A 7,796-nucleotide genomic window follows, 5' to 3' on the forward strand; every position below is an offset into this window, starting at 1 on the left:
GAGAATAATAACCCATCTGCTTTAGAAAGCAACACTTTACCTGTTATAGACAGATCACACTGTAACCAGGAGTTTAATTTACATTGAACAGAAAGGATAAGAGGTTAAAAATTAAAGTTTGATCTCTTTTTCTGATCTTTACATATAATTGTAGGCTATCTAAGTATTTCACTTTAGATTTGACTGGAATGTCACAAATTTCAAAATCAGTGGAATGTTTTACAGATAACATTTGTGGATATTATGAACTAAACCAGAAGCAGATGAAAAAGATTTATTTATGTCAAAGGCTAAAAAACCTTGATCTTTATTTTTCAAAAAATAGATTTGTGTTATCAGCCAATTGGCTTATTAATATTGATTGATTTGCCACAGACATACCTTTTAGATGATTATTTTGAATATGAATTGCTAATAATTGCAAAGGAAGCAGAAAAAGATATGGTGAGATTGGGCAGCCTTGACAGATGCCTCTCTCTAAATTAAACCTTTGGTAAGTACCATGTTGTAATTTGATTAAAGCATTGGCATTATTATACAAAGTTTGAATTGCATTAATAAAATTAGGGCCACAACCAAAAATATTCAGGGACTTGACAATAAAAGGAAACTCAACGGAATCAAAAGCTTGATAAAAAAAATCAAGAAAACGAAAGAAACTGTCATCAGGGATCAAATCTGAGTAATATAAAATATCAAGAACAAGTCTAATATTGTTTGAAATAGGCTAAGTCTGTATCAGTCATATCATCTAGAACACATTTATTCTTTCTTTCCTTTTTTTCAGGAGATTTATTTCACAAGTTCACACTTGCATATAATTAATTAGAGTAGCTTAAAGGTTATGCGTATTTGGTGTGCCGTCCAGGGGGAGGGCTCCTAGATCGGAATTTTAGTAGCCTACTCCCCTCTGGTGTGATAAGAATATTTAGGACTAGAAGTGAGGAGATGGGGTGGAGGAGGGATGCTGATAAAAGAACGTCAACAAACGGAGCTAAGTCAGCTGTATATATATATATATATATATATATATATAGATATAGATATAGATATATAGCTATATATAGCCTACCTCTTATCGTTAATTGAGTTGATTAACTGAATGCGCTCCTCTCGTGTTAATTAGGTTAATTATCTGAGTGTGCTCCTCCCGAACTTTGTTAATAAAACATTATGTAGTGTCGACTTTCCTTTATTATTAATTTTGGGAATTTGGTCCGTGTCAAGGGAGTTGAAAAATAAATCCAAGTTATGATGAGAGTGTTTAGAACGAAAAAGTTAGAACAATAAAGGTCTTTATAAAACTCTTCACAATAAATAGAAATTTCTTTATGATTCTTTAAAACCACTCCATTTACATTAAGACTATTTATAAAATTAAGATGATTTAGCTGTTTATCTAACTTCCAACCACCTCCTTCTTGAACGAACAAAAGCACCCTTTGCTTTACCTATATACAAGTTATCAAATGAATTCTGTAGTTCAACCAATTCTGATTTCTGGAAAACTGATACATTTTCAAAGGGGATGCAGGAGAGACAGTTCTTTTAACAATGTTGAGTTCCTCTAATTTTTATTACTTGGCTTTTTGAGTTCCAGCTTTAAGTAGCATTAACCTAATTTTGTATTTTAATAGCAATTAGAACCAAAGTTATCTTTAGCTTGATCTTTGTTAAAAAAAAAAGAAAGAAAAAAAAAGAAAGAATCCTAGATGTCACAGACCGACAAATGTCCTCATTCTCTAATAAAGCAGAGTTTAGTTTCTAATATGAACTATATATTCTTGAATAAGAAAAGAGTCAAAAGAGTTGTTTATAGTTTGATTAAAGTCTTCACCAAAAAGAATAAGCAAGTTATAATATAAGAATATTTAACCCTCTACCGCACGCATTATGATAAATCTAAAATATTTGACTCTTTTTCTTTTCTTATAATGGCTTAACTTGAAGTGCTGTAAAAAAAATTTTTGGAAAAAAATATTATTTTAAGGTACTTTATTAGATGTTGCCATATGGCAACAGCGTACAATAGTGGAAATAACTTAGAATAAATGTAAGTGTATATAGTTAATATTTTTCCTCAGAAATGTTGTTTGTATTGAATCAATTGGTGCTATTATAAGCTTTAGCAGTAATTATAAACAACACCTTATACATATTTTCCAACATCTTGTGCTTTCATTTATTCCATTCTCTTTTGCTGGATAATGCTTTATATACTTTGAATTTCATTACGTTTTTAATGAATATTACTTAAATTGCAAATTTAGACAGTTAAAAACAAATATAATACTGTTCATCATGTATCATAAAACATTGACATAAAACCAAAAACATTGCAGTTCATGAAAATTCAACATTACGCAATCTTATGAGAGGAAGATTATGAACATGAACCCCCCCCCATAATCCTTGAAACCTCACCTTTTTTTCTGTACAAAACTTCAAAAAGCATTTTTTTTTAGAGGTGAGGCACAGGTACACATCACATTTGGTGCACTTCACCCTAACAGTACACTTACAGCCACTTGCACCTGCCTTTTTGAGACACCATGGTAGGCCAGTGGTTGGTCTGGGCCAGTAGTACTGGCTGTGGTGGCAGTGGGCAGGCAGGTCTCCGATGTTGATTTAATCCATAATACAAATGCCATGGCAGTCCTACATACGACTAATACGACTAATCAACATTATATTACTAGTATTAATGTTGTTATTGTTACAGCTTAACAGACTGCAGCTGACCTTTGCTAGCTAGCTAACCTATTACAATAATGTCATTCCATTATTGCACAGTGTTGCCATATGGCAACACAGACATTTTATCGATTTACCAAAAACCATTTTCATAAAAACTTTTTTGAGTGGTGAATATGTCATCATAACTTACCTGAGATGATGTTACCAATTTTTTTGTGAATGTGACATGGGCAGGTCCTTGTTTGTTACTGACATTTTAGTTTGCTTTCAGCAACTACCGACAAGAGACGGCAGTCTGTCAGAAATCACGCCACAGAAAAAAATTGCATGTCGTGTGACTTAACCAAAGCACATCATTGGCTAAACTAAGGTCTTCTCTTACCAACAAAAAAAACGAGAATGTTCTCTTCAAGAGACAGTGGCAAGGAAATGAACGCAAAGAGTATGTTGCCATATGTAGAGGGTAAAACTTAGAATTTGCAGTAAAATATCCAAAAACCACTAGGCCAGTGTTCAGTTGAGTACTTACAATATCCCAAATGTTTCCAACTATTTGTAAATCATGAAAAAAATCGCGATTTAGAATGATATTCTAAAATCGATTTAGCTTACTGCAGTGTGCAACAAGTGTCTCACAGCAGCCGCCGAGTGAACGCACAGAGTAACATCATAACATCATTTCAATGTCTTTAATATGATAAACAGCACTGTGTTACCTCATATGCTTGACGGGAAGAAGCCGCAGTCGCCGGCATAATAAAAGTTTAACTGCTCGCGAGGCGTGTCGTGTTTGTCTCTCATGAGCAATAGCTCCAGCGGCCTAATCTCATCTCAACGTTAATAATCTCATCCATGAACATGATTTCTGCTCGAGTCACGTCCCGATTCTTTTCCACTGGCTGTGAGGTGAAGACGACATTTCCCAAGATTCCGTGCTCAAACTCGGCGTCATCAAGCTACACATTTGTTTTGAATAGGCGACCTCTAGTGGCGAAAAATTTACATATTGTAGCATTAAATTAAAAAGATGAAGGTGAGAGGATGTAAATGTCAGAGGGAAGGTTAGGAGGGAGACAGTTAGCATCTTAACAAAAGAAAGGCTGAAAAAAGAAAGACATTGGCTGTCTAGAAAAGATAGAAATGTGATCTGAAGGCAGAGAACGTGACAAACTCAATTCCATGTCTTGTGGAGGTCCAATCAGCAGCTAGCATCTTCCTTCTTGAAGCCAACAGATGCAGAATCATGGATTCCACTTTTGTTGTTGTTGTTAATTTTTTCAAACAATCAGCCTAGGGTACTTTCTGTTCTTCTGCTCTTTTTTGTCATTTTCATCACAAAATGTGTCCAGAAACAGGCAGGAAGAACTCGGGAAGTAACACTGACCTGCATAGCTGATCGTACCTTTCCATTCTTTTGTTAGTGGAGGCAATACAGTTATTACATTGACAGACTTTACACATTATGAACAACAATTAAGTAAACAGAATGGAAAGGAATAATAAAAAAAATATTCACAAAGAATAAGCAGCACACCAGAAGTATGATTTAAAAACTGATACAGCTCTGGGATTTTAATCACGCACACAAAAATGCAATGCAATTCTCCTAAGAAATATATAAAAATTTTCTAAAATGTAATGTAATGTAATACAGAACAGAAGAATAAAAAAGCATAGATCATCTTGGACTAACAAGAAAAACAGTAAAACAGAAGGAGATAATATTCTTAAAGAACCTTACAATTTCAGGTTAATTTTTATGTTGCATACAGTGTCTGTTATCATTGTGTATAACAAATGTTACACTGTCACAGTCATGTACTGTTTGTTTTGGTTTTCATTCGTTACATGTGATCCTTTGTTCTAAGTTCCCGCCACTCATCAGTCACCACAGTAACCCTGCCTGTTGGAACTTTCTTATTAAAACCTTGTATTGGATAGTTACTCATCTTCATCTGCCTGCCTACACACAATTTATTACAACAAGTCAAGTCACCTTTATTTTATATAGCACTCAAAGCTACAATATGTAAGATTTCTGCAGTAAAATATCCAAAAACCACTAGGACAGTGTTATATATTTTGTTTAGTTGAGTACTTACAATATGTTTCCAACTATTTGTAAATCATGAGAAAATCGCGATTTTAACCAAGGATATGGGACGTGTCCGGGAGTCGCCTGCGTTACCCTCGGTTTCCGGTTTTATTTTGTAGAAACCATGGAAACACTGAAGACGCTTTAATATATTACATGTTTTATTAGACAAAGGAACAACTGTTTGGTTACATTTATAGACAGAAAACCAATTATTGTTATATAGCTCAACACGTTTAGTCTTATTGTTTAAATCTAGTTCTCTTGATTTTCCGAGAGTAGCATTCCATGCTTTTACAATGCCTCAGAGAAAAACACTATTTTGTCAAGTAGCTAAGTAATACAGCATTTTCTCCATCATACAATACATTTTAAAATGAATTGCATGCCATTTATCAACACAAGCCACCCAGCATTTATTAATATAATATTCTAAAATCGATCTAGCTTACTGCAGTGTGCAACAGTGTCTCACACAGCCGCTGAGTGAACGCACAGAGTAACGTCATAACATCATTTTCAACATAGTCAAATGTATCTTAAATGATAAACAGCGCTGTGTAACCTCATACTCACGACCGGAAAAGCGGAAGCAGCGCCGGCGACTGCGGCATAATAAAATTTCCGCTGCTTGGGTGCCGTGTGTCACGCTCGTCTCTCATTAGCAATCTCTCCAGCAGCCTCGTTCAGCTCCAACATCACTCGGCCCTGCTCGGCGTCATCAAGCTACATCTTTGTTTTGAATAGGCGACCTCTAGCGGCAAAAAATTTACATATTGTAGCTTTAATACAAACAATACAGATTGTTTCAAAGCAGCATTACAGTGATAAACAAGAAAATAACGATTCGATACGATTCAACCCAAACTCCTTCAGGTGACAGAAATGGAGAAAAAAACCTTGGGAGAAGCCAGCCTCAGTCGGAGGGCCAGTTCTCCTCTGGCTAACGAACAAACATTATATGATTATGATTCAGGCTGCATCACAAGTCAGATTGTCATTTTAATCAAATATCATTGTGAAAATCATTAAAATCATGGGTAGGGGTAGGTTTAGGTTCGGGATGGGGTTTAGGGATCTTACATTTATCTACAAAACGATAAAATGGAAATTATACATATATCTTTATGACATGAAAGATTCGTAAATATTTTACGTTTTTACGTAAGTATTTTTACGTTTTAGTGCCATAATTACGTCAATATTGTATGTTAGCACCTTTCTAAACGTATAAAAATGTACGTTTTGTGTCTTTGAAAGTTACGTATTAATACGTATTGACAATGAGACCAGGCTGGTCTTAAAGAAAAAAATTGGATGACTAACTTGTAAGACTAGTATTGCCAGTTTATGCAACTGGTCCCTAGACGCATCTTTACACCGAAGTATTTAGTTTACCAAAAAATGAAAATTCTGTCATTTACTCAATCTCAAGTTGTTCCAAACCTGAATTTGAAAGGAATATATTTTGCAGAATGTTGGTAACCAAACAGTTGGTGGGCTCCATTAACTTCATTTTTTCCCCCCATACTATGGAAGTCAATTGGGCCCAAGTAAAATAATAACAAATGTATTTGAAGAAAAAAGCATGTTGAATTGTACTAACTGAAAAACAGTCCATTGCATTAACAGTGCTTGTATTTTAATGTATTGCATTTTCAGGGCTTGCATTTTTAGGGTCTGAAATTTAACAATCTAATTAAGATTAAATATTTCAATTCAAAACATTTCACACACATTTTTATTATTAAAAACCTTCTCGTGCGCATGGAAAAGTATTGAAGATATACTGATAATTTATAATAACTGATGTTATTTAATAATACTAAAGATAGACTGCACTTTGTAGATTACTTTAACGAAAACAACTGTTTTGCATAACGTGCCATGTTTGCTGTTCTCGCATTTACGAGACTTTGACCAGCGGATGTCGCTAGCGTGCCGCGCCCTTCTGTTCCGCTGCTCTGCGCATGCGTAGAAGTTTCTCATTATTATGAGAAACTAAGTCATTATTGTAAGAAAGTTTCTCATTATTATGAGATATTAAGTCATAATTATGAGAAAGTTTCTCATTATTACGAGAAACATTATTATGAGAAAGTTTCTCATTATTATGAGAAACTAAGTCATTATTACGAGAAAGTTTCTCATTATTATGAGATACTAAGTCATAATTATGAGAAAGTTTCTCATTATTATGACTTACAGAATTATATTTTTTACTCAATTTTGGCGGAAACGGGCTTCCATATATTGCAGATGAGCAAACACTCTAAAAAAAAAAAACGTCTTCCAGACGTAAACACACACCTCAAATAGACGTCTCCGAGATGTACGTGTGCTGTCAGGGGAGTTTTGCGCGTCAGTCACTGATAAACTCGCGCTGTTTGATTGACAGCTTCAGCGTGCGCTGCTCCAAAGATTGTTTGCTTTCTTTATATAATTTAATCACCGTTAAATAACAGATTATTTTCATCCTACTAAGAGAAACAACGCAAGTTGACGTTTAGTCACGGGTTTGATTTACTGACACACAGACAAAGAACATATGACTGTACATGAATCATTACATATCAGATCAGGCATTAGAATTAACACAGTTACTTACATGTTGTTGCATTACTGTCGAGTCCAGGCACTGCACAATATTTTGTAATCCTCAACGGCATGTTTATTGATGGTAGCTCTGTCCGGTTTAGCACCATGTAGGCCTATGTTACTTAGGCTACCTATTCTATTGCATGTCACGCGCGAATCGGTGGGCGGGGCTAAACAGGCAGTGGCTGAAGTAGGCGTTGATCTTCTTCTGCCGAGGCAGTGCTTGCTGCCCTTTGACGTCATAGATCCCCACTTTGAAAATCCTGTCGTTTGCTGGGTCTGGTGTCAATAAAAGCTTTTATTGGACTAACAAGTAAGTTTTCAGCTCTAAAACTTACAGGATATTCTTAAAGTATGATGACCTCTTATATGTCAAAAGCTCAAGGAAAATTAGATTTTTCAGTTC

The sequence above is a fragment of the Ctenopharyngodon idella genome, chromosome 8 (assembly GCF_019924925.1).
Source record: "Ctenopharyngodon idella isolate HZGC_01 chromosome 8, HZGC01, whole genome shotgun sequence".
Classification (NCBI taxonomy): Eukaryota; Metazoa; Chordata; class Actinopteri; order Cypriniformes; family Xenocyprididae; genus Ctenopharyngodon; species Ctenopharyngodon idella.